Source organism: Schistocerca nitens, chromosome 8, assembly GCF_023898315.1.
Source record: "Schistocerca nitens isolate TAMUIC-IGC-003100 chromosome 8, iqSchNite1.1, whole genome shotgun sequence".
NCBI classification, from domain to species: Eukaryota; Metazoa; Arthropoda; class Insecta; order Orthoptera; family Acrididae; genus Schistocerca; species Schistocerca nitens.
This window is the reverse complement of record NC_064621.1, coordinates 30,569,589-30,596,573: the sequence shown is the minus strand read 5'-3', so window position 1 is coordinate 30,596,573 and position 26,985 is coordinate 30,569,589. Positions and strand designations below refer to the sequence as shown.

The 26,985-nt window shown below is 45.5% G+C and overlaps 1 long non-coding RNA gene and 1 pseudogene across 1 annotated transcript in view; both read left to right on the top strand.

Moving 5' to 3' along the window:
• The window catches only part of LOC126199001 (uncharacterized), an 869,135-nt gene that overhangs the window by 251,984 nt on the left and 590,166 nt on the right, over positions 1-26,985 (top strand). The window lies entirely within an intron of this gene.
• Positions 5,589-5,706, top strand: LOC126199872 (5S ribosomal RNA; annotated as a pseudogene).

Here is a 26,985-nt window from a genome sequence, read left to right as displayed (position 1 = left end):
GAATGTCTTGAACAGTCTGCGGTACCATTTGCAACTTTGTCTCAATTAATCTATTAATTATTTCATATCCTGTGATGTACCCTTTCATTTCTCTTTCATCGGGACTTTTTGAGTTCATCCCCTTTGTGACACATTTCGATAGTGATTTTCTTATATCTAATGTTGTCAAAGCAAAATACATGCACTGTGAGTTGTGTATTGTAAGAGACCTCCTGCACAGGTGTTCTAGAAAGGGAAACAGCGTGAACACAGAATACAAAGGCGATGAGTTACTCACCGTTTTCATATCTCGTGTTGTTGTAAAAGTTTATACTTCTCGCATGTGAATCATTAATTCGACTGCTGCAGCACGCTTTACTACGTTCTTGCGACCTGGAGATTTTGAGATAGCATTCAGCGTTTCGAGTGTCCAGCAGGTGTGCTAAGATCTCCCAGAGTTTTAACTGAGCTTCTTGTGGTAGTACCTCCAGCAATAACAATTTCGTGTAGCTGAGAGGCCTAGTTCAAGTCCTACAATTGGACGGCTCTTTGGGGACTTGACTGGTTCTGCATACCCCAGTAAACCCACTGGGGAAAGAGGATCTACAGTTCAACGTGGAAGCTCAACAACGTCTCGTTTCTGGCGAATCTTCACGCGCTTGAGAGGTGAATTCCAAGTTAAATGCAGACTGAAACATTCCGTAGTCCGATTGGGAGTCCCTGGCGGTTTTCAAGCACTCCCTTCAGTACTAGGCCAGCAGACCCGACAGTTGCTTAGATCAAGTACTGGAACGTTATGCGATAATAATGCGACACTCTTACAGGGAAGCAATCGACGAGCTGTCGTATTTTCATCTGAACAATATACGATGTGATGTTGGAACTGTTCGCATGATTTTTATTTCTATAGGTGTATTGCCATCTATCTTCAAATCACGCACTTTCCTTGCACTCGTTTAATGCGTACAGCAAAAGCAGAGAGAAATGCAAAAAAAGCTGAAATATATTATGAACTCTCCACTGAGATAGCAGAGCTACTGATAAACAAGTTGGCGCCATAACAGCTACGAGCGCATTGCTAACTTTCTTTCGTGGCTCGCAACAAATCTCTCTCTTGCGCCAGCCTCTTGATCTCACAGCAGCACATTATTCCCTGACGCCTGTTCCTCCTCCTTATCAATGTTTTCCATTTGGTCTCCCTGCGCCGATTCTGCGGAGAACCTCCTCTGTGTCTTCCCGACATGTAAGGCAGATGTTTGATACCACCAGATTTTTCTTGGCCAGGAATGCCCTCTTCGCGTGTTCTGGTCTGCTTTTTAAGTCCATCTTCCTGGGTCTGTCATGTATTGCTTCCAATGCAGGAGCTTTCGTTCAATTCATCAACTTCTTTGTCCCCATATTTTATCTTCAGTTTATTGCTAAACTCATTTCTCCTAGTCTTCATTACTTTCGACACTCTTCGATTTACTTTCAATCCATATTCTGTATTCATTACATCAGTGCTTTATTTGTGACGCTATGAGGCTACCTCTGACAAAAACGCGTAAGAATAGCGTTTTAAGACGTCTAAATTAAAAAAAAAGAAACAGGATGTCCCAGTACCGGAACAATATACTTTTTTTTTTACAAGTAAAGCACTGCGTTAGATTGTTTATTCTGTCCACATTTCCTGTAGTTATTCTTCACTTTAACTGGCAACAGCATTGTCATCAACGAATCTCATCATTGTTATCCTTTAGCCATGAAATTTAATCCTATTTTACAACTTTCATTTTATTTCCGTCATCGCTGCTTCAGTGGAAGGGCGAAAGACCACATCCCCCTCTTACATCCTTTTTGATACGAACTCTTCGTTCTTGGTCTTGAATTCAAATGGCTCTGAGCACTATGGGACTCAACTGTTGTGGTTATCAGTCCCCTAGAACTTAGAACTACTTAAACCTAACTAACCTAAGGACATCACACACATCCATGCCCGAGGCAGGATTCGAACCTGCGACCGTAGCTGTCCCACTTGGTCTTGAATTGATGCCTTTTGGTTCGTGTACATGTTGTAGAGGGTCTTTCATGGAAGCCGCGTGATTTTCGGACAAGATATACTTAGACAGTTTGCTTCAAAGCATTTTTGTTAATGACAGTGAATAGTGTATGTTAGGAATATCATTGTTTCATTTGTATTTTGGAGATCACGTCGCTCGTACGGTAGTATCCCTTCCTCATCGCCACTGTAGCCTCGTACCATAAGGAAGCAAGGGAGAGAATGTTGTTATAGGTGGCTGGTCTCCTCTTTGTACAACACAAATGCACACGTGGGTTAATACCAGTGTGCGATTTGCAGGGGGGTGGGGGGTGGGGGGGATTTCCCCCCCCCCCCCTCTGCATCAGACCATCCCCTCCTCTGGTTTTAGTTTATGCATCCCAACCTGGGATGTTTAGTTCCCACGCACTGTAGTAAAACTTTACATATAATTTAAATTTGTTGAACCGAACACTGAAAGTTTTTAATAAGTCTTACTATTAATACTATTAATATGTTTCAGTTTTCTATCATCAGAATAAGTACAGCTTTTCACAAATGTGCCTCTACTTTTTGAATTCCCCTTGTATACCTATATGTAGATGATTTTGTAAATAAGCTTTATCTATAATGTACTTTTAAAGCTATAACAAGGGATGGCTTTTCTGATAGTGCATACGCGTGAATAGTGAGTTTCGGCATTAACATCTATTTATAAATAGCTGTTTAACCATGCGTAACGCTACAGTCCAAGCTAGTAACATATATAATTCTACTAACCCCCTAAGACATCCCCCCCACTGGTAAAAGCACAAATCGCACTCTGGTTAATACGGTTCTTTATTTATATGAACAGTTGCTTAATTGAATAGAGTCCATGTATTGTGGTACAAGCTCATCATGTAATAACCAACATGCAGACAATATCGTTAATCTTGCTATAGTCACAGACCTGGTCGCTATGTACTGTTGTAGCCTGTGAGGTGAGCTGGGCCCACTCTGCGAGTGAATGATAGATGCCAAACTGGAATGAGTCAGTGAGTCCCTCCAGTCAACGGCGGCGGCCTAAGTGCATGACCCTTTCAGAGGGAGCTGGCGGCGCGTTGCTTGCAGGTGTGTCTCTGGCCTCTCTCGTAACAGGCGCCTACTTGTCGATCTTCACGCTTCATCTATGCCGGCCGGTGTGCTGCCGACAGCTTACGCCAGCATACATACGTTGACCATTTAATTTATGCATGATTGTAGCTGGTGCCGAAAAATCCGAGCACCATCAATTAACATCTGACATGAAATACAGATTTCCACCTGGTTTGTCGTCTTCACGTCTTCAAGACCGTGTCGTTCATTGCATTTTCTCGGGACTTGAGACATCGCCGCAAGGAGTAGTCACGTAAGCTTAGATCACTGGAGCGAGGAGGCCAGTCAAGATTATTCATCATCGCCTCAAGCATGTTTCACAATAGACACAACGCTGTCCGAAATCATCTTCGCTAAGTTACTGACTCATCTAAATTTTCTATGGTGACAGTGAAGATCTTTGTGCAGAATCCTTTGCACTGTTGACTCAGTGCCTAAGCTCGCAGCATGATCGTTTAGTGCTCTGTGCTAAAGACACCCTAACTCGCTTCAGGTTTCTGTTGAAGGGGCCAGGTGGTTTCTTCTTCATCGCTGAGCGAGTTATGTTGAAGTTTCCAGCCCATGCTAAAACAGTGTTCAGGTGTGCAACAGGTCGGCGGATCGAAATATTAAAACTGGTGCGAAAGCCGCGTTGCGTCACAGACTCATTGTTTACGAAAAGTCGCGAGAGAGCGAACGTACGATGCTCCACGCTCCACGCGAGAACTAAATTTCCTACTCTAACGGACGAAACAAGGCCGCCCTCCACTCTTCAGACCAAGAGTTCGGCCGCAGTGCCAAATACAAAACCGCGCGGTTTCCGTGACGGGTCCTGTATGTTAACCTCCTTCCCGTGCAGCTTGCTCCCATTTTTCTACGAATTTAGAGCATCTTGTACCTTTTCAGGATTCCATACCTCAATTGGTAAAAACAGAACCTTGCCCGTCTGATTGTCTGACTTGGAAACCCTTGTTTCTCAGGAGCGGGTACAGGCATAAAGTTTGAAATCCATGTCAAATACCATGGTTTGCTGTCCTCTGGCGGAGTAAATAATTTAAGCTTCTAATTCAATGAAGTCGAAAGATATGCAATATGCGTCACATATTCTTATGCTCACACATCGTAACCTATAGGTGTACAACCCACATGCTTGTCGCGTCTGCTGGCCTAGAACCGGTACAGTAGCTGTACGTATTCCGTCAGGGGAGATGCCGTCGTCTGGAAGAGAGATAGATAGATAGATAGATAGATAGATAGATAGATAGATAGAGAGAGAGAGAGAGAGAGAGAGAGAGAGAGAGAGAGAGAGAGAATCTCATTGATAGAATCTGAACGGTGTCATGGGGCATACGGATATAACCAATGAAGAGAAAAAAGACGGAGAAACAGATTGAAAACAGGAGATAAAGCGGTAAAGCGAGTGCGTGGAAATCGATAGGTCGCAGGATGGAAGCTCATTCGGACTACGTTAAACTGTAGGTCTCTTTTCCCCGTTGAATAACTGGGGTAGGTTAGGTACATGTAAGTCGCTGAAGTGGCAAGTAGAAAGACTTGCGCCAGGCCATCGAACCACGCGAAATTATTATTGTTGTTATTATTTATAGACATACACTGATAAGCCAAAACATTATGACAACTGCCAACCGCGACGTTGGATGCCGCCTGGTGCGTTGTGGGCAAATGTTGCTGTAACAAAAATATGTAAGCGGAGCAGACACGGACGGGTCAGCCCAGCGAAGATATGGGCTGCAAATGGGGAAATCCATTGAGATGAAAGAGTTTGGGAAAGGACAGGTTATTATTACGCAGAGTCCGTAAACGAGTATCTCGAAAACAGCGAAATTGCTCGAATATTCACGTGCTACTGTCGTGATCATCTACGGAAAGAGGTGGGAGGACAGTGAAACTACCACTGGGCACTAAGTGGTTGGACACATCCACGACTCTTCAGAGAACTTGCGGGTTCGCAGGCATGTCTGTGTAAAGCAGAATAGACGGTGATCTCTGGCTTCTCTGCCGAAAGAGCACAATGCTGGTGCATGCACAAGCGTTTCGGAGCACACTGTTCATCGTGCATTGCCGAACGTGGAGTTCTGGAGCTCGCCACTCCTACGTGTTCACATGTCGAACCACAGACATCGTCAGTTACGATTGCAGTTGGACGGGACCATCGGGATTCCAGCGTCCATCAATGGAAATGTGTCGGCTCCTTGGGAGAATGACATTATGGCTACACTACGTCGATGGTTGTCTCTACAAATGCCATAGAGGTGAACGACGGCTGGGAAAGTACAGCGCGCCACGGACGCAGCTTGTCGGGAGCAGAGATTCTTCTGCGCCTGCTTGGGACCTGTAGTAGTAATCAAAGACACGCTGTCAGCTGTCTGCACTCCTTCAATCTTAGCAGTATAACTGTCGTTGTTTCGGAGCGAGAACAGTGCTGCAGCGGTTTTAGGAGCACTATAGTCAACTCGCAGCCAATGGCCTTGGCGCAGTGGTAACACCAGTTCCCGTCAGACCACCGAAGTTAAGCGCTGTCGGGCTGGGCTAGCAGTTGGATGGGTGACCATCCGGTCTGCCGAGCGCTGTTGGCAAGCGGGGTGCACTCAGCCCTTGTGAGTCAAACTGAGGAGCTACTTTATTGAGAAGTAGCGGCTTCGGCCCCGGAAACAAACAGCCGGGAGAGCGGTGTGCTGACCAAATGCCCCTCCATATCCGCATCCAGTGACGCCTTTGGGCTGCGGATGACACGGCGGCCGGTCGGCACCGTTGGGCCTTCGTGGCCTGTTCGGGAGGAATTTAGTTTTAGTTTATAGTGAACTCACCTTGATGTCTCGGCCACAAAATTCGCCTGATGTAAATCCTATGGAGCCCACCAGGGCTGGCTATCTGACGCCATCACGGCGTACGCAAACAGGCGGCCCGTTATTTACGCGAAATACGTGACATTTGCGTAGATAGCTAATACCACATACCTCCAGAGACCTACCGACAAACTGTCGGATGCCGGATACGCAGATCAGTGATGTATTTCGCTCCAGATACGGACAAACAAGCTATTAAGGAAGTGGTCACAACGTTTTAGCTCCTCGGTGTGATTGACTTGGCAAGGAACCGTCGTGGCTCATTGTCGTACTTGACCTTTTTTTCCCTTCGTCGGTTTTTCGAGGTTCACAGAGCCTCTGAACGTGTCTCGATTGTTATTAAATTTTGCTTCCATGATAAAGCGCAGCATCCAAACTGCCGCTATGGTGCACTTATCTCACCGAAAGCCAGTCTTAACAGGTAGCGAGTTGTGTGATCTGTTCCGCCGTAATCTACAACGATCGAAGTGCGCCCTCTGGAGCAGGCGACGGCGCGCGAGGAGGGCGTGGTCAGACGGGCAGAGACGCCGCCGCAAGTGCCCCGCGCAGCGTGAGCGCCGCGTCCGTGGCGGCCGGCCGCCCCCGCCGGCTATCGACTCCGCCACTTGATCCACACACACACACACAGCAGGCGCACACGCTCCGTGTCACACGGCTGAAACAAAATTGACAATTTTCCGCGCGGTTTATCCCCTAAACTTCTCCGGCGGTCGCCGGCGCCGTAGGGAGAAAGAGGTGGAGGCGGTCTCAGGGAGAACGGAAAGGAAAAGCAGAGAACGGGAGAACGAAGTGCAAAGCGACGGCGGAGGAAAAGTAAAGTAAGGCGGCGCCTGCTGTGACAGCGCTGGCCGCCGCTGACGCCTACGTCACGGCACGGGACGGCGCGCTGCGATCCATCACGGCGCGGCGTGGCGTGCCGCTGCCGCAGCTGCCGTTGCACAGCCTGACAACCAGGCGCGAGGCCGGTTCTCTGCTTGTCGCTCGAAGAGGCCGCAGTCTGCTTGCACGGCCTTGCCCTGTTCCCTTTGGCCCCAGCGCGAAAGCGACGCCATCACCCCGCACGAGCTCTGCGGCTTCGTGTTGCGCCACGAGCTCCCCACTTGCCTTGTACGCTACTTGTCATTGAAATTGCAAATTCGTCAAGGCGACATGCAACAAAAGTCAAACATACATCAGTGTTGTGTACATAGTTCCGCATAGTCAGCGCGTACACAACTTTCCCACTAGAGCGCGCCCCGCTAAGCACAACAGCGCAGGCGCAGCGCTCGTCCGCCTCCGCACTACGAGATGGCGCTGCCATAGAGACGGACCAAATTCTGCTTCCGCCGATCCGCGTATTAATATGTCACGGAGACAATGATATTGCTGCTAACGTAGAACCTTTTCTGCCAGCGGATCACACTCGCGCAGTGATACCTGAACGCTCGGGGTATTATAACGAGTGTACAGACCTCCAATTAGTGAGTCTGCATTTTTCTGCACCAGTCTGCATCAGTCTATAGTCAAGTTTCAGTCTGCGCCTAATAAGATTACCATATTCATGTACATAGCCATGAAGAGAAATGTATAGACACTTTGTCAAGTATCAGACACATGTGAGAATAAGATTAACGTACCAAGACCAAAGGAACTTCAGATTGTCAATTGTAAATAGCATCCAGAATCAAGTTAAGTAATGTTTACGTTTATTATTATTTTAATAAATGGGTGTGAAAATTAATCAAGTTCTGTTTTAAACAGAACTTGGTCACCGTCAATCTGCTACTCTAAGCGTGCAAGTGTCATTTCTATCGTCTTACGGCAGAAGATAAACACGCCACGATAAGACCACGAGACATATTGCTGACACTCGTCTACTTCGCTAGAGCGACAAGTCAAATAATCTGATGGTGTGTGTACCGAAGGTCTTACAGTACGCTCACCACAATCAGGTTACTACGAATTTGGACATTTAATTATTAGTATCCAAGCGCTACCGTCCTTCTCTATGTCATCTTTCCACCTTGTACGAGGTCGGCCCAATGGTCTTGTTGTCTGGAGAGTTCCTTCAAATGCTTTCTTGGTGATTCTGTTGTTTTCCATTCTAGCCACATGTCCAGCCCATTGCAGGCTCCTACTTTTTAATTCCTGGATGACAGTGGGTTGCTTCATTAACTGATAAATTTCAATGTTCTTTCGAGTTCTCCATGCACCATTCTCCAACACAGGTCCCCAGATTTTTCTCATTACTTTTCTTTCGAAAACATTCAGTTTTTCTCTTTCATTCTTTGTAAGCGTCCAGCTTTCTGTACCATACAGTCCTATGCAGCAGATGATAGTGTTGTATATCTTCATCTTTGTAGTGATTGACAAAGCTTTACTTTTGAGTGGGTTGCTTAATGAGTACAGAAATCTTGACCCTGAGCCTATTATTTCATTTATATCAAATGGTTCAAATGGCTCTGAGCACTGTGCGACTTAACATCTGAGCTCATCAGTCCCCTAGAACTAACAACTACTTAAACCTAACTAACCTAAGGACATCAGACACATCCATGCCCGAGGCAGGATTCGAACCTGCGACCGTAGCTGTCGCCCGGTTCCAGATTGAAGCTCCTAGAACTGCTCAGCCACAACGGCCGGCTCATTTATATCCATTGATATGGTATTTTTACTGTTGAAACGTGATCCAAGGTATTTAAACTGGAGAACTTTTCTGAATTTAGAATGCTGGTCAATTTCAAAGTAAGGATTTAGATTTATGACTCGACCTATTTCCATGTATTCGGCTTTCTCTTGGTTAATCAAAAGCCCCATTTTGCTGGCAATGTGCCTGAGAGATCTGTATACGTCTTTCAGTTGTTCTTCAGTTTCACTCAGCAACACTATATCATCTGCATATGCCAGGAGTTTTACTTCACTGTGTTGGAATCAGAGACCATTGTATAGATGTAAATTACTCTCCCGAACCACTTTCTCTGCCGGCCGGGGTGGCCGAGTGGTTCTAGGCGCTACAGTCTGGAACCACGCGACCGCTACGGTCGCAGGTTCGAACCCTGCCTCGGGCATGGATGTGTGTGATGTCCTTAGGTTAGTTAGGTTTAATTAGTTCTAAGTTCTAGGAGACTAATGCCCTCAGAAGTCCCATAGTGCTCAGTCATATGAACCACTTTCTCTAATGCACGGTTGAAGAGGACACACGAAAGAGAATCTCTCTGTCGTAATCCTGTTTTAATTGGAACAGTAATTTCCACAGGCTGCGAGAGATAGAAGGCGGGGGATGCAGATCGTTGATGCAGTGTATGCTCAACAGGGCCTGTGATCTCTGAGAAGAGAGAGAGAGAGAGAGAGAGAGAGAGAGAAGCGCTACCGTACAAACTAAGTAGCAGCGCCCCCATGCGCATTCTCTGTGACGGTGGTTTCGCTAAATGGAAAAAAGCCCTGACAGCGAAAAGAGCTCGCATCGACGTATGGCCGGAAACGCGTTCCGAGGGAAATGCGTGAACTTGTAGATGGAGGTAAAAGATGTTTGATAGTGACCCATTATCAGCACCAGTGCGTACCCCGCCAACACATGAAAACCCCAGAAAGCCCTACGGTCTTGAGAAACGTGGTACACGACAGCTGCCGCTTAACAGTGCGTGCGGGCCTTGTTATCTACGGACTTGCTTCCGCGGCAACGGTTTGCCTCCGTTTCGTTGCACAGGCCACCACGGTGCTGGGATTCCTGTCACAAACCTTTTTTTTTTGTGATGCTGTCACTTGTCCGCTACGGAGAAGCACCATGCAAAGCATCGGCACTGGTTCAGCGGCAGTTTGTGGACGGAAATCAATGGTGACCGCCTCGTAAGTTGAACATTCCCTCACAGACGACGCATATCCGCACTTCCTATCGGTGGCTCTGATTCTCCTGCTGGAAGATGTGCCTTTGGTAGTATGGAAGCTACATGATGTTGCAGCTCACTGCTCCTTTGAGTGTGTAGCTAGAACACTAGTTCAGATAGGACGTGCCCACTTACCTGATGTGTCCTCTGTGTGCTTTCACTCGTTGAAACCTACACTCACTGAGGAATCCCTTGAGTCCGAGGTCACAATTTCAGTCTTAAAAGTGTTGTGTTAACAATTATGACAGGATAAGTACTAGCTGCTAACCACTCACAATGTGCATTTGGAGGACGACAGAAAATGAGTGTCCGGAAGATGCAGACAACCAACTTTCTGTATGAGGTATGTACCACACTTCACAAAACAGACATTCAAGAAATGTTCAAGACAACTCATTAACTTTCAGAGATTCGCAACATCAAGATCGAAGGCAAACAGCCCGCATCTCGTGGTCGTGCGGTAGCGTTCTCGCTTCCCACGCCCGGGTTCCCGGGTTCGATTCCGGGCGGGGTCAGGGATTTTGTCTGCCTCGTGAAGGCTGGGTGTTGTGTGCTGTCCTTAGGTTAGTTAGGTTTAAGTAGTTCTAAGTTCTAGGGGACCTATGACCACAGCAGTTGAGTCCCGTAGTGCTCAGAGCCATTTGAACCATTTGAAGGCAAACTCCTTGGGAGCTACAATCTAAGCAGAACCTTCAGCTGGGTATCCACTCTTTAGGAATACATATAGAATCATATTGGTGTAACGGGGTGATGAGCACTGATGGAATGTGATGGCATGCAACGGGATGCGAAACAGTATGTCGTGGAACTCATCGTGAAACTGGCTATGGTTTAAGGCGTAGCTACAGATAGTGCGATAATACGTTTTCTCAACATGGAAAAAAGTCCAGAGGCTGAATTTGTCCAGTCGTTCCAGGTGGTGCGAATTACAATGTCACACAGTTTTCAGGGGGAATGGTTTGCTCTAAAGAAAATGGCTCTGAGCACTATGGGACTCAACTGCTGTGGTCATCAGTCCCCTAGAACTTAGAACTACTTAAACCTAACTAACCTAAGGACATCACACACACCCATGCCCGAGGCAGGATTCGAACCTGCGACCGTAGCAGCAGCGCGGCTCCGAACTGGAGCGCCTAGAACCGCACGGCCACCGCGGCCGGCTGCTCTAAAGAAGTATGATTTTTATACACAGACCAGGAACCAAGCAAAAACATTTTATTTTCACCAGCTATTAGCCAAAAGTAGTGCTCATACAATAGTTGAGTTTTCTTACGCCCATTTTCCCACTATTTCATGCTTTGACGTAGATATTCCCTATTGCTCTTGCAAGACCACGCACACGAGAAAGAATCGTAGAGGCCAGAGCACCTCCATCTTCTCGCAGCACAGTAAATAACTTTCCAGCCAATTGACCACCCAGATTAACAGTCGTATACGAATGCGCGATGTCAGTTGATATTGATAAAACACCCTTGGTACCTCTAATTTCCAGGGTTCCTTTCGTATGCATTTTCTCCTCAAATCCCATTTGCTCGAAGTAGAAAACAAGTTACTTACTAAACGATGGGATAAGTGTTTTTTCTCGTCTATAAATTTTCAGGCCGATTCCATAGTTTGCTGTGCATCGTCGAGTTGATGCTTCGTTTGAAATTTCGATATCCTACGTCTTTCAATTCTGCAACACTGTTTGAAGTTATGCAACCATCCACTGCTTTCCTTTAAATCACTGTAACCCATGTAGCGCTCAGTTTTATCTGCATAGCGTATTAGCTCAGTATCATACACCTAGTAGGCCACTATCATGCTCATCCTGCAAACTGTACCAAGCGTCCTTGAAACGCGCAAACACCAGTCCTTGTAACAAGTGCGCCTTGGCCTCCTTGAGTGTCCGTAGTTTATGTTGTGCACTGCACGGTCATACTGCTGCACACTTACTCGAAATGATGTTGTTGTTGTTGTTTTACTGTGCTGCGGATGTTCTTCCATGTACTTAATTATGTTTGGTAACAACTCACTGGACAATAATTGTCCTTTATTAGGGAATTTTGGCTCTCCCCGTCTGATAGCGATGATGAACAAGATTGCTCGACACTTTTTTAATGTCACTTTCCCTCGTTAAGCGCGTATCGTCATCATTGAACTCGTCATGTATATTGTGCACACAGCCGTGTGTATACGACGCCACGCATTGTAAGTAGCCTGTTTACATGTTTGTATGTCGGCAGCGCTATAGACTGTAATTGGCTCTGAGCACTATGGGACTTAACATCTATGGTCATCAGTCCCCTAGAACTTAGAACTACTTAAACCTAACTAACCTAAGAACAGCACACAACACCCAGCCATCACGAGGCAGAGAAAATCCCTGACCCCGCCGGGAATCGAACCCGGGAACCCGGGCGTGGGAAGCGAGAACGCTACCGCTCGACCACGAGATGCGGGCTATAGACTGTAATTAACATCGCTGACAGCCGTCTACGCCCTCGGTAAGAGACCGTGTGGTGGGACGGACTAGCAGTTAACAGTTAGCGACCGGACGGCTTGGACGTGTGTCCTTCGTGCAGACTCAATGTTGGTAGGACATGCGTTGTAAAATGAAGATGGATGTAGTTGGTGAAGTTTGGGTAATGGAATTATTGACGACCATATCATTTTTGAAACTGGATGTCATATGAGTAAGGTAAAATCCGCTAAATATATTGCTTCCTCTTCAACAAAATCTTTCCTCTTCTACTACATGCCTCCTAGTAGCTAGAGCCTATTGTAGTTAGAATCTTTTTATTAAGCCGGCTGTAGTTTCTGCTTGCTGCAATTGCTGTAGTTCCTGTTATGAATCCGGTCGGAGTGGCCGAGCGGTTCTAGGCGCTTCAGTCTGGAACCGCATGACCGCTACGGACGCAGGTTCGAATCCTGCCTCGGGCATGGATGTGTGTGATTTCCTTAGGTTAGTTAGGTTCAAGTAGTTCTAGGGGACTGATGACCTCAGCTGTTAAGTCCCATAGTGCTCAGAGCCATTTGAACGTGTTATGAAGATTTTCTGTGAGGTATGTGGCTTATGAAAAAGTGTGTGTTACTGATAGGATTTCTTCCAATTCAGGGCCATTTTTTGTGTTATTTATTTGAAGCCATTTTGTCATTTAACAGTACAGGTAGTCAGATTGCGTCGCGCTTGTATATAGTGGGTAATAAATGAATAGGTTAAGTTTGCGTTGTTTTTGTCAGCAAAAATTCTGTAGGTCAGAGTTGAAATGATGAAAATAAGTAACGAGACATTAGGTTCAGTTTCACTCGGCAGTTTAAGTAAACACAATTAAGTTTCACATGCTCAGTTATTTGAGTAGACTCAAACTAAGAAGTTTCAGCACTCTAGTGACTCACCTTGCAGAAATTTTAATATTTCATCTGCCACCTCTTTCTCACACTGCGAAATTCCTTGGGTTCCATTCTGACGCAGATATAAAGCAATGGTTCCTTTGTTGTATCGTTTCCGTTGCTCTGCTTCGTATCAACACCACCAGCACTGAAGCACTGTTGCGAGTTACTCGCCCAATAAGCAGTTCAACTACATTCCGTAGCCTCACGTTGGATACCTCCAGTCTCGCCCCGTGTTGGAGTTAGCAGCGAATATTGTGGCTGATTCGTAGACACTATATGAGGCTTCGAATGCCTAAAACATCATTGGCCTTCTGTGACCTCGCACTCAAGGGATTCCCTGTAAGATATTATTTATCTCCATCTTGAAGGTTGTGTACCTCGTTTGGAACGCATTTCCGGCTCTATGTCCATGTGACCCTTTTCATTATTTATCCTCTCAAGGAATGTCTCTTGCGTTTTGTCCCCATTTACCAAGATCACGCTGTCTATGGACACAATGCGCAGTGAGTTTGTCATTCAGAAATCGCATTTAAATGTTGTTAGTTTGTGAGGAGATCAGGCTGAGTCTTATGTGAGACCAGTATTTGCCGCAGTTCGACGGCGGCAGGGCCGTGGCCAGTCGAGGCCGCAGTGAATGGTTTGGCAGTGTTCTGCTGCCAACGTTGGCCGCTGCCGCACGACTGTCATGAGGCTACGAAACTTCGCTGAGTTCGCGAGCGCCATGTGGGATGTCTACGGCCCTACGCTACTTGAACCTGAGACGACTGAGACCGTGTTCAGTAGGCCTTGAGGCATTGTGCAGCCACGTCAAGTACCTCGAATCGCTAAATGGCCGTGTCCTTGGGAACGTAAGTATCCACACGAACAGTGAGACGATATCTGTAGCGGCAGCACAGTGTGGTGCGGGCACGTCGTCTTGTCAGGCGAGTCCCGGTTCTGCCCACAGCGTTGAAATGGAAGAATCCGTGTCTGGGGGATCCGAGGAGAACCAAAGCGCTGAGACTGCACTCGCCTTCGTCAAAAGGACCCCACCCATGACAACGTGTGATGGTAACCGCTGTCACTGGGTACACAGCACTATCAACTCTTGTCTCACACAGCCTGTAATTTAGACTGGAAAGTTGCATAGGTCACACCAATATTCAAGAAAGGAAGTAGGAACAATCCACTAAATTACAGACCCATATCGTTTACGTCGATATGCAGCAGGATTATGGAACATACATTGCGTTTGAACATTATGAATTACCTCGAAGAAAACGGTGTATTGACACAGAGTCGCCGGCCGCGGTGGTCTCGCGGTTGTAGGCGCGCAGTCCGGAACCGTGCGACTGCTACGGTCGCAGGTTCGAATCCTGCCTCGGGCATGGATGTGTGTGATGTCCTTAGATTAGTCAGGTTTAAGTAGTTCTAAGTTCTAGGGGACTGATGACCACAGCAGTTGAGTCCCATAGTGCTCAGAGCCATTTGAACCATTTTTTTGACACAGAGTCAACATGGGTTTAGAAAACATCGTTCTTGTGAAACGCAACTAGCTCCTTATTCACATGAAGTGTTGAGTGCTATTGACAAGGGATTTCAGATAGATGACGTATTTCTGGATTTCCAGAAGGCTTTTGACACTGTGCCACACAAGCGGCTTATAGTAAACTTGCGTGCTAATGGAATATCGTCTCAGTTACGACTGGATTTGTGACTTCCTGTCAGAGAAGTCACAGTCGTGGTAATTGACGAAAAGTCATCGAGTAAAACAGAAGTGATTTCTGGCATTCCCCAAGGCCCTTTGCTGTTCCTGCTCCACATAAACGATTTGGGAGACAATCTGAGCAGCCGTCTTAGGTTGTTTGCAAATGACGCTGTCATTTATCGACTAATAAATTCATCAGAAGATAAAAAAAAATTGCAAAAAGATTTAGAAAAGATATCTGAATGGTTCGAAAATTGGCAGTTGACCCTAAACAACGAAGTGTGAAGTCATCCACATGAGTGCTAAAAGGAATCCATTAAACTTCGGTTACACGATATATCAGTCAAATCTAAAGGCCGTAAATTCAACTAAATACCTACGAATTACCATTACGAACAACTTAAATTGGAAGGAACTCACAGAAAATGTTGTAGGGAAGGCTAACCAAAGTCTGCGTTTAATTGGCAGGACACTTAGAAAATGTAACAGACCTACTAAGGAGACTGCCTAAACTACGCTTGTCCGTCCTCTTTTTAGAATACTGCTGCGCTTGAAACGATACAGAATTTGGGCTGGACATGATTAAAAGAAAGGCGTTTTTCGTTGTGACGGAACTTCTCACGAAATTCCAGTCACCTACTTTCTCCTCCAAATCCGAAGATATTTTGTTGACACCGACCTTCATACGGAGAAACGATCGCCACAATAAAATAAGGGAAATCAGAACTCGTACGGAAAGATATAGGTATTCGTTCTTTCAAATGGCTCTGAACACTATGCGACTTAACTTCTGAGGTCATCAGTCGCCTAGAAGTTAGAATTAATTAAACCTAACTAACCTAAGGACATCACACACATCCATGCCCGAGGCAGGATTCGAACCTGCGACCGTAGCGGTCGCTCGGCTCCGGACTGTAGTGCCTAGAACCGCACGGCCACTCCGGCCGGCTGTTCGTTCTTTCCACGCGCTATACGAGATTGGAATAATAGAGTCTTTGACTTTTGACTACTTCTTTATTCAACACCTTCAGCAGGTTGTGTTCCGAACCAAAGAAAGATGGAAGTACTGGTACGTCCCTTCCGCCCTCCGTGGCCCGCAGCTTCCGTACGCCGCACCAGACGCCGCTGGCGGTCGCGGCCGGAGACGCCGCACAGCTGCAGCGCGACGAACTGCTCCGCGGATCTAGTCGGAAACGCTTGCAGGCGGGCCGGAATTAATTTTCAGCTGTGATACACTATCAGTGAGGGTCGTCAGCTTCGGTTCTGACTCGCGAGACAGCGTTCAACTTCTCCTCAGCACTCTAATGTCAAGAACTAAGAACCCTGTAGCAACGCAGCTACCGTGCGTCGGCAAAGTCCTCCGCAGCGGCCAGCCTGCCATGTCTCGGATTGCGAGGCGCGTAAGCCTGGTAGCGCATTCGAGTTTCGCCTGCATGAGTTCCCCGAACCTGCAGGGCAGTGTTAAGTGTGAGTTGCAACTGTTGTCTGTCTTATTGTCTAGTTCCCGTGTAAACCCCAGTGTTGTGAGAATGTGTACTACTGCAAAGAGAACGTTTTTAATGGAAGAGGTTTGCCGTGCAGGAGGAAACTAGGTGTCCACATCGTGACACTGTAGTTGATTCAATTCACAAATTCCAGGCAACAGGATCAGTTAAGGTTGCACCACGAACTGGTAGGTCCACAAATTTGACAACTCGACGACATTTCGGACATCACGTTGCGGAGTCCAACAAAATCGGTGATGAGATTATCAACAGGAGGCTAAAATCTCACGTACGGCAGGACGTAACCAAAGAACTGGGGATGTGTCCGTATAAAATTACTGGTGTGCAACAATGACATTGTATGGACCATGCGAAATGAATAGCATATTTTGAGTGATTTCAGCGATTTGTTAACAGACATGGTGTTAGTGTTCCAGACCGAACCTTTTTCACTGATGACAGTGGTGTGTGGATCAAGCATGTACAGGCCTTGTCGTTTGCTTCGGGGAGCCCAATATGCGCTTCCAGCACATACCGATATGTTCCAGTCTAGTGACGGCGCTGGAAGCGCATATTGGGTTCCCCGAAGCAGGCGACAAGGCCTGTACATGCTTGATCCACACACCACTGTCATCAGTGAAAAAGGTTCGGCCTGGAGCACTAACACCATGTCTGTTACATCTGCCTACATTAATTCCTAAAAATTCACGAGTTTGGTCATCAGAAAATGCACATGACTTACGAGAGACGCCATTGCACATAGAGAAAATCGGAGTCTGGGTTACCATAAAGGGAGGGTGAATCATAGGGCCGAGTGTTTTCGATACTACCGTCACTTCCAATGTCTATTGTTCCGCCGCGCGGGATTAGACGCGCGGTCTAAGGCGCTGCAGTCATGGACTGTGCGGCTGGTCCCGGCGGAGGTTCGAGTCCTCCCTCGGGCATGGGTGTGTGTGTTTGTCCTTAGGATAATTTAGGTTTAGTAGTGAGTAAGCTTACGGACTGATGACCTTAGCAGTTACGTCCCATAAGATTTCACACACATTTGGACATTATCATCTATTGTTCCCAGACAATTTATCCATTTAACACCCTGCGCAATGAAATTGAGATCAATCATTCATTTTTCCAACAAGCCAACGCTACTGCCCATACGGCAGTCCAGTCCCTACGACTTTTAGATGGGATATTTGGAGACAGCGTAATTGCGGAATGTCTCTGGCATCCGCGCTCGACGGATCCATCTCCGCCCGAATATTTCCTTTGGGGTGCGGCTAAAACATTCGTGTATCAAAATGACCCAAAGCTAATAGATCGATTATTTTCATTAGATTGCACGTGAAACATCGGTAAAGCTGTTCGCAAATAAATGTAAATGGGTTGAACTATTCATGCAAGAACATTTGCAGCGCCTACTGTCATATTGATGCGTACAGTCTATTTAATTGCAATTAAAATAATTAATTAATTGCGTTCTTTTAATTGTAATAATCCGCAGAGCTCACCTCCGAGGCCTCTCTCATTACCGCACAAGTGCACGCTCACTAATCCTCGACACTCGCCGAGGAAAACAACAAAATACCCGATCAGGTTTCCAGGCCAAAGTGCGGATACGGACATGGAATTCTGTCAGTCCTCCGCAGGTCAGTCAGTAACTTGGTTGACCACGAAGGACCGGCCATTCCCGACTTCAGAAATACACGACAAAACCACGCGCCTCGCCACCTGCGGGCACACGACTTCCAAAGCCGACGAGGGCTGCAGGCTGACTCCTCGATTCCGCGAGCTCCGAAACCGCTACACGACGTTGTTTAACTTCAGGCTTTTCAGTGAACCATAACGAGGAGTAGGATGTTGCGAATTCTGATTGCTTATTTTCTGGTCCTGCTTGTAACACTTCTGCCGTCTGGCAGAACTTTAAGAACTTTTTCTGCAGCGGATGTTGGAAACTAAAGGGGGGGGGGGGGGGGTAGGACGTCAAACGGGCCGACTTGGAGCAGGAGAGACACCCCAGAACAATTTAATTTCCAGTGCCTATACTTTTATAAATAAATTCATAAAACTTTGTCAGCATGACCAAGAAGGATTCAGAATTCACACTCATAGCAGTGGATGTTCAAAAACGTAATAAAATTATTTTTTTTACATATGAAATTTCATCATTTTTTCATTTACTGTTCGCTGCATTTGTTGCTATAGGTACATTTTTCTTCACAAGTAAGACAGATTCTTTGATGAATTTTGCACAGCATACAAACCATACTTACAGATGTATGAAACTCTAGAATTTTCCAAATCTATTAAAAACTGTGGTAAAAATTGAGATAATTAACTACAAAATTTGATTTTTTTCTAAACATAAAGTTTAAAACGTAATAATTCATTCACTTTTTCATAAATTAAATAGATTCTAGAGTTGCAGACACCTGTAAGTATGGGTTGTATGCTGTGGAAAATTCATCGAAGAATCTCTCTTAATTATGAAGAAAAGTGTACCTACAGCAACAAATGCAGCCAATAGTAAGTGAAAACTGATGAAATTTCACGTGTAAAAGAACTTATTTTTTATGTTTTTGAACTTCCGCTGCTATGAATGTGGACCCTGAATACTTCCTGGTCATGCTGACAAAGTTTTATGAATTTACTTGTAAAAGTATAGACAGTGGAAATTAAAATGTCCAGTGATGCCTCTCCTCCTCCAAGTTGGCCCGTTTGACGTCCTACCCCCCTTAAATACAGTAAAATGCAGCCAGTCACCTTTCTTTAAATCACTGTTTATTCCATAAACCGGTTTCCGAACATTCTGAGGCTCATCATCAAATAGTGCACAGCAGGTTACATGACTAATTTATAGCGTGACGCTATGAAATTGACACGTAACTTCCTGTGATTCAACGTTACGCTACGAAATAGTCATGTAGCCTTCTGTACAGTATCTGAAGATGAGAGACTATTTGCAGTTATCTGTATTTATATTGAAATACGTGTTCTTAAACATCCGTATTGGGTAAGCTTAATCGGAGGTTGGAAACATCGGCTGTCACGGACAAATTACTATCCCTGCAAGCTCGACATGTAAGCTCTGGCCACAACCCATTTAGGAGGATTAGGGAAAGTGTGCCGCGTCGTCTCTGCGTTCAAGAAAAGCCCCCTTCCTCGTGCAGCCTGGTGACTAAAGTTTGCTTGCGGTGGTAGCAAATGATACGTTACGTACAGTATTATGGGCGAACAGAACTGGGGCTAATGACAAAGTGACGTCCAAAATTTGGGAGTATGTAGTAGGTGAAGTGAAGGAATTCTACTACCTTGGAAGCAAAATAACGTGTGATCGACGGAGCAACGAGAATATGAGACGCAGTCTAACACATGCAGAGACAGCATTCGTCGGTAACACAAGTCTACTACTGTCAAGCATAGACCTTGTCTTAACGAAGAAATTAGTGAAAAATGTACCATTGGATAAAACTAAACAATGGACTTAGGGAAAACTGAATGAGAAGAGTCGAAGCCTTAGAGATGTGAGTGAAGATAAGGATGATGAAAATTAAGCAAGCGGATAAGTAATAAGGCCCTCCGTAGAAATGGCGAGGAAAGACATATATGGAGATACTAACTACAAGTTTCGTAAGACATTGTTCATGCAAGGAGAACTACCATGGTATTAGACGGACGCGTAGAGGTCAAAAAATGTAGTGGAAGGCACATATTAGAGTATTTACAAGAAGTAACTGAGAAAGTTTGGTGTAAGTGCTACCGTGACATGAAGAAACTGGTATAGTAGAAGAAGTCATAGCTGCCCGCATTAAGCCAGACAGAAGGCTCAGAGGAACAAACTGTACTGCGCAGCAATATTCTAGAAGAGGACGAACAAGAGTAATGTAAGCGCTTTCTTTACTAGACTTGTCGCATTTCTAAGTGTTGTGTTAGTGTAACACATTTTTGCACATCTAAGTGTTCTGTCGGTATAACACAGTCTTTGGTTCACCTTCCCTATAACATTTTCGATAGCATCATTCCAGTTTAAAAGGTTCCCAATTGTAATCGTTAGATGTTTATTGTAATCGACAAACTCTAAATTGGTGTGATCAGTATTGTGCTTCATACACTGCATTCGGCATAAGTATTGTTTTGAAAATAGGCAGCTATATTCAGTTGATCATATTTATGTCTCTGTGCTAGATTCGGGTTCGTAGTCTCATTTTCAAGCAGCCATAGGTATTCCTATGCAATTTAGTTTGTGTATGGCAAATGCTTTTGCTGAGTCCCACCTTGACGGCTTGTTTGATGGCAACTGTGATTGCTTGAAAACTGAACTACGATCCTGAAATCACTGGAGGGGTTACTGGGGCCTTCATGTTAACCCGGGCTAACACATAAATGGTTGCATCGAATGCACCACTGTTAAAACTGCGACGAATATTCCTCTGCAAACAATTTCTCCTGCGCGTCTATTTCGACGAATATGAGCTACTTGACGAAAAAAATCCGGGAATTAACATTCTACTGTGTGTGTGTGTGTGTGTGTGTGTGTGTGTGTGTGTGTGTGTGTGTGTGTGCGGAAGATAAAAATAAGTAACACCCTTCACGGCTTAAGACATGGAGATGCAGGCATTAAGGCACCAGTTCTCTTCTACCGCACTACAACAGGCCGTATGAAACGTCGACTCTGCAGATTGATGCCAGGACTAGGTTGTTTCAAAAGCATTACCCAACTACCGCCAACTACTTTCTGTCTCACTCATGACGCGTGCATGCAGATAGGTCGAAGTCTAGTGCCGGCGCTGGAAGCGCATATTGGATTCCCCGAAGCAAACGACAAGGCCAGCACAAGCTGGATCCACACTCCACTGTTACGACAGCCGAGCTGTTTGCCATTTCGGAAGCCCTGATATTCGCACTTACGATTACAGCTGACACAGTAATCATCTCTGGTAGTACGTCAGCCTTATATCTGATTACAGACCATCATAATACGAACCCCGCAGTTGCAGCAGTTGTCGACGTTCTGTTAGGGATGCAGAGCGACTGTCGCAACGTCGTGATGGCGTGGACGAAAGGCCACTCTGGGATACCTGTAAATGAACAGTCAGGTGGTGGGGCCACTAAAGACGACACGATAACCGTGCTCAGAAAGCGGTTGTCTTCGGACTGACAAGAGGAAAGGCAGAGGACATCCGAAATCAAAGGCAGTCACTTCGCACTAATTCATCCCACTTTTCCAAGAGTACCACAGAGTAACATCAAAGAGCTTCAAGGCAATTACAGCACGGCTGAAATTTAACCATTGGAAACTCAGCAAACACCTCTATCGGCTCAACATGAACGCCACCCGTCTATGTGTTTGCGAAGAGAAAGAAGATTGAAATCACGGAAAACTATCACATAAACGTACTTGCAGGTAATCATCGGGCTCTTGGTCATCAGTTCTCAAGCAGCTTCCAAACCTTCTTAGGATCCAATGGTATAGCAACGTTAAACTACCATAAGAGTTCCTCAATTGTGCCAATAATTGAAATCAATGGGGAAAATTCCAAATTTGTACTGGACCGGAACTCGTGTGCCCTGCTTATCATACGGATGCTCTGACCACTACACCATCCGGCCACAGTGGTGAACACAACTGCACGGACTATCTTAGCACGCCTCCCGTCAGGCCCAAATTCTCAACTCATCCACGCACTACTGGTGTAGCGCCCCTTGCCCATTATCTTCATTACTCGCTGCATTTCTTCGATTCCCGTAAGAGTTAGTCTGGTGTGCATCTGCACTGAAGAGATCATTGGGCGTCTCGGCTTACACAAGATGTGTGTGTGTGTGTGTGTGTGTGTGTGTGTGTGTGTGTGTGTGTGCGCGCGCGCTATACCGTTGGATCCTAAGAAGGTTTGGAAGCTGCTTGAGAACTGATGACCAAGAGCCCGATGATTACCTGCAAGTACGTTTATGTGATAGTTTTCCGTGATTTCAATCTTCTTTCTCTTCGCAAACACATAGACGGGTGGCGTTCATGTTGAGCCGATAGAGGGTTGTGTGTGTGTGTGTGTGTGTGTGTGTGTGTGTGTGTGTGTGTGTGTGTGTGTAAGGGGGGGGGGGAGTGTCCTCCGTTCTTGTTTACATGTTTGAGTATACTGTCGTTGTAAGACCTTCTGTCGGAACAGGTCCTTTTGTTAAGCCTATGTAACTTCGTACCAGGCGCGACTTAAACTAATCTCTACTTTGCTTTGTCAAAACAGACTGTAATCTGTAACTCAAAATTTCCAGTATTATGATGGCTGTAAGGTTACGTTTCGAAAGGTAGTATTTAAAAAAAAAAAAGCCTGCTAGACAGAGTGAAAGAAAAATAAACATAATAAGCACAGTATAGCTGTCTATTTCCATAAAAAAAATACGTTACGAGCTACAGACCGCCAGCAAAATTCTCCTTGGAAAGTAATGAAGGATATTACGATAGATGTTCGACAAAGGTGGCCATCTGCAGTGCTCCAAGGACAGTGGCTATGGATTTAAAACTTGTGAGCGCACGTATAATATGGACAAAGTTGTTCTATTGAGTTTAGTTAAGGAAGGAAAATTTGGTTTAGGTTCCCGTCGAGACTAGGTCATTTCTGACGAATCACAAGCTTAAACTGGCGAAGCAGGTGGTCCTTTTTGAAAGAACCCTAGGCCTGAATGGGCGGACTGGGATTTGAACCGGCACCCTCTCAAATGCGATTGCAGCGCCTTGCCACTGAGTCGGTGCTTTAATGGTCGAAAAGTTCCATCCACCTTGATAAACTCCGCATTGACGAGAGAGTAAGAGAGATCAGGCCGAATGTGTGCAAATGCTACCCTTTCGAGCCAAAGACAGTGAATACGTTGCGAGCGATCGGAGTTATCCCGTTAGTACTGGGACCATTAGCGGCGCCGTCACAGCCACTTGGAAGTGAACCGGGTGAGAGAGGAGCGCCGGGCACAGATAATTGTTAATGGGCTGAGCCGCTGGAGAGGCAGCGGTCCTGTAAAAAGGCCGCGCTGATACGCCAGCGACTGGAGTGCGGCCCTGGCTACTGCTACCGCCGCGAGACAAAAAGCAACGCTCCCCGGCTAATGGCGCCGGAGCGGGTGGTGTCGAGAGCGGCACCGGTGAACAGGGCGTCCGTGTAGCACGGCGAGAGCTCCCCTCCACACACACGAGGCCTTGTACACCGCCCACAGTTGCCGTCGCTATCCGAGGCAGCCAGTATACTCCTGAAAACTATATAAGTGAGAATTCTCATTTGCAGTGAGCGCTTGTTTGAACGCTGCACGGCAATTTTCATTTGTACACACAGACCCTTTCACCTTTCTAACAAGGTATCATCAGTGGTTGTTCTGGAGTATTACACGAGTTTTCGTTTTCATATATATATATATATATATATATATATATATATATATATATATATATATATATATATATATTAGTTTGCTATTTGGGGAGCAAAATAACCAATGATGGTCGAAGTAGGGAGGATATAAAATGTAGACTGGCAATGGCAAGGAAAGTGTTTCTGAAGAAGAGAAATTTGTTAGCATCGAGTATAGATTTAAGTGTCAGGAAGTCGTTTCTGAAACTATTTGTATGGAGTGTAGCAATGTATGGAAGTGAAACATGCACAATAAATAGTTTGAACAGAAAGAGGATAGAAGCTTTCGAAATGTGGTGCTACAGAAGAATGCTAAAGATTAGATGGGTAGATCACATAACTAATGAGGAGGTATTGAATAGAATTGGGGAGAAGAGGAGCTTGTGGCACAACTTGACTAGAAGAAGGGATCAGTTGGTAGGACATGTTCTGAGACATCGAGGGATCACCAATTCAGTATTGGAGGGCAGCGTGGAGGGTAAAAATCGTAGAGGGAGACCAAGAGATGAATACACTAAGCAGATTCAGAAGGATGTAGGCTGCAGTAGGTACTGGGAGATGAAGAAGCTTGCACAGGATAGAGTAGCATGGAGAGCTGCATTAAACCAGTCTCAGGACTGAAGACCACAACAACAACAACAACAACAACATATTGCGTTCCAGGTGTAAAACGGCTCACGAAAATATTTTATAATACAGTGAAAAGGTACTAGTAATAAAATGTGTAGTGAATCACTCCAGTTTTCTCTCATGTAGAAAGCCTGTCGAAAATAGCACTTCTCGCTTAGTCACTGAAATTTCCGAACATAACAATGATTGAACTGCTACTTTCGGTGGTGTTTTTGTTTCTGCAAGTGCGGCTAACTTGCCCATTTTGTTTAACTTCTTTTCTGTTTCTCTTCCCCAACGTCTGTGTGTGTGTGTGTGTGTGTGTGTGTGTGTGTGTGTGTGTGTGTGTACACATGTAAGAGACGTGTTTTATACACACACACACACACACACACACACACACACACAGACACACAGGAAGATATTTTATATTTATTTCAGCGTACTTTTCTTTATTCCTCTTACACACTGTAATCACAGATGTCTCATCAGATCTCCACATCTACATCCATAGGTGACAAGCCACTGTGAAGAGTACTTCATGGGAATTCCCATTGTACTTACCGCATTGTAGCGACCCTTCCCGTACCAGACGCGTATGGACCGCGGGAAGACCTCTTAAACGCCCCTGCACGGGCTGTACTTACTCTAATCTAATGTTTTTTTTTTTTTCTTTTTCGCTGTATGCACGGCAGTAAGGGTACCGATTGTAGCATATACCTAGATTTCCAACTTGACACTGGGTTCTAAACTTCTTCGCCGGCCGTTGTGGCTGAGCGGTGCTAGGCATTTCAGTAGGCATTTCAGTGCGGAACCGCGCGACTGCTACGGTCGCAGGTTCAAATCCTACCTCGGGCATGGATGTGTGTGATGTCCTTAGGTTAGTTAGGTTTAAGTAGTTCTGAGTTCTAGGGGGACTGATGACCTCAGAAGTTAAGTCCCATAGTGCTCAGAGTCATTTCTAAACTTCGTAAGGTAGTCTTACTCGGGATAATTGGCGCCTCTCTTCAACAATCTGCTAGTTAAGGGGAGGTTTACTATCTTTGGCCCGAAAAAGCATGTTCTTTGAAAAAAATTTTCTCAGGATGTGTTATAGATATCAGTGTTAAATTTCGTCAAAATTTTTGATATTTCCTCTACAAACTGGAATTTTTTAGACTGGAAATGTCGAAGAGCAAAGGCGAAAGTGCCGTCGGAACGAAACAAAATTTCGATGTAAACCTCCACGCGCGGTAAGTCACAGGTCAGCCGGCTCGTCTGAAACCAAATTGAGTTGACGTTAGCGAAGTATATAAGATTCTTTAGGAGTTGTACCTCGCTTAAGTTATTTGGACCATACGAAACAAAATGGCGGCCATTTGAAAAAAAAAATGGTTTTTTCATCGAGTTTTCGACTTCGTCGGCCAAGTAAAAATATTTTTAGTTGATGGATCGGAATAAAAGTGGTGCAACTCTTACACAATTTAATTAGCTTCGTCGGAAACAAAGAATCATGCCAATCGGTTCAGTAGATTTGAAGTTACCATACCGCGCGATTAAAAAAAAAAAAGTCATTTAGACAGAAACGCGTTTGAAGTTTTGACTACATATAAATGCAATATTATGCAACTTACGTTCAATCTGCTACTCCGGGTCCATAAACTAGTGCTTCCTCTTCCTCGTGGAGGGCGTCCTGCTCGATCCGCGCCATTCTGCGCTGCTCCAGAGCAGCTCGTACGGCCGGTGACAAGCGGTTTTCGGCCGCTCGAATCCGGTGGTTGTCCGAATGCTTGGTGAACTGCGTTGAATAGAGTCCCAGGATGACGTCCATCGTTGTCATGGTCTTCAGAATTGCTGAGTACCCTTCGTTGAAGCTGCTCATTGACAGGAAAGTCGCAATCTCCACAGTCTTCGCACCAGAATGCAAATGCTTGGGGGCTAACTTCCAAACACACGCGTTCAAACTTTCATTTGAATTTTGTATGTTTCCTCCCAAGCACCGATACAATAACTCGTCCTCCGAAATGGCCTCGTAGATCGGATGAATCACTTTTTGAACTTCTTTGGAGAGTGGCTGGTCGTGTTGATATTCGTCCAGATGTCCGGTAGCCTCTGCAATGCGCCACTTGCACCAACTAGTTTCCCCAGCCGGACAATTTTGGTGTTGTGGGTGATCATCCGTCGAACACTTGTCGAAATACGTTGTCCAAATTGCTTTCTTCATCTGTCCCACCGAATTGGAATGCCGTCGGATTGCCAAGGCGTTGTACGTCCTAAGCCCCATGATCACTTTATCAGTTTTAGTCATGGGCAAGCATATAGAATAATTTTTCGCGGCTACAAAGTCGAAATTCCCGAAAAGGACTGGTGCGTGAAAAGGCCGATTTCAGGAAGGTGCATTTTTTGTTCAACCGCGAATAACAAACATTTCCGTTCCGTATTTGGAAAAACCGTTTCAGGGGTGGATTCTAAACACTTCTATGGATCCAAAAATGCAATTTTTAAAAATTCTGTATTTTGAACCAAAAGGTAGTAAACTTGCCCTTAAGTTTTTCGGCATCATTGTGGTGCTTCCCTAGAGTCAGACAAACCATTCACCATTCGCGCTGCCTTTCTTTGTATCCGTACGC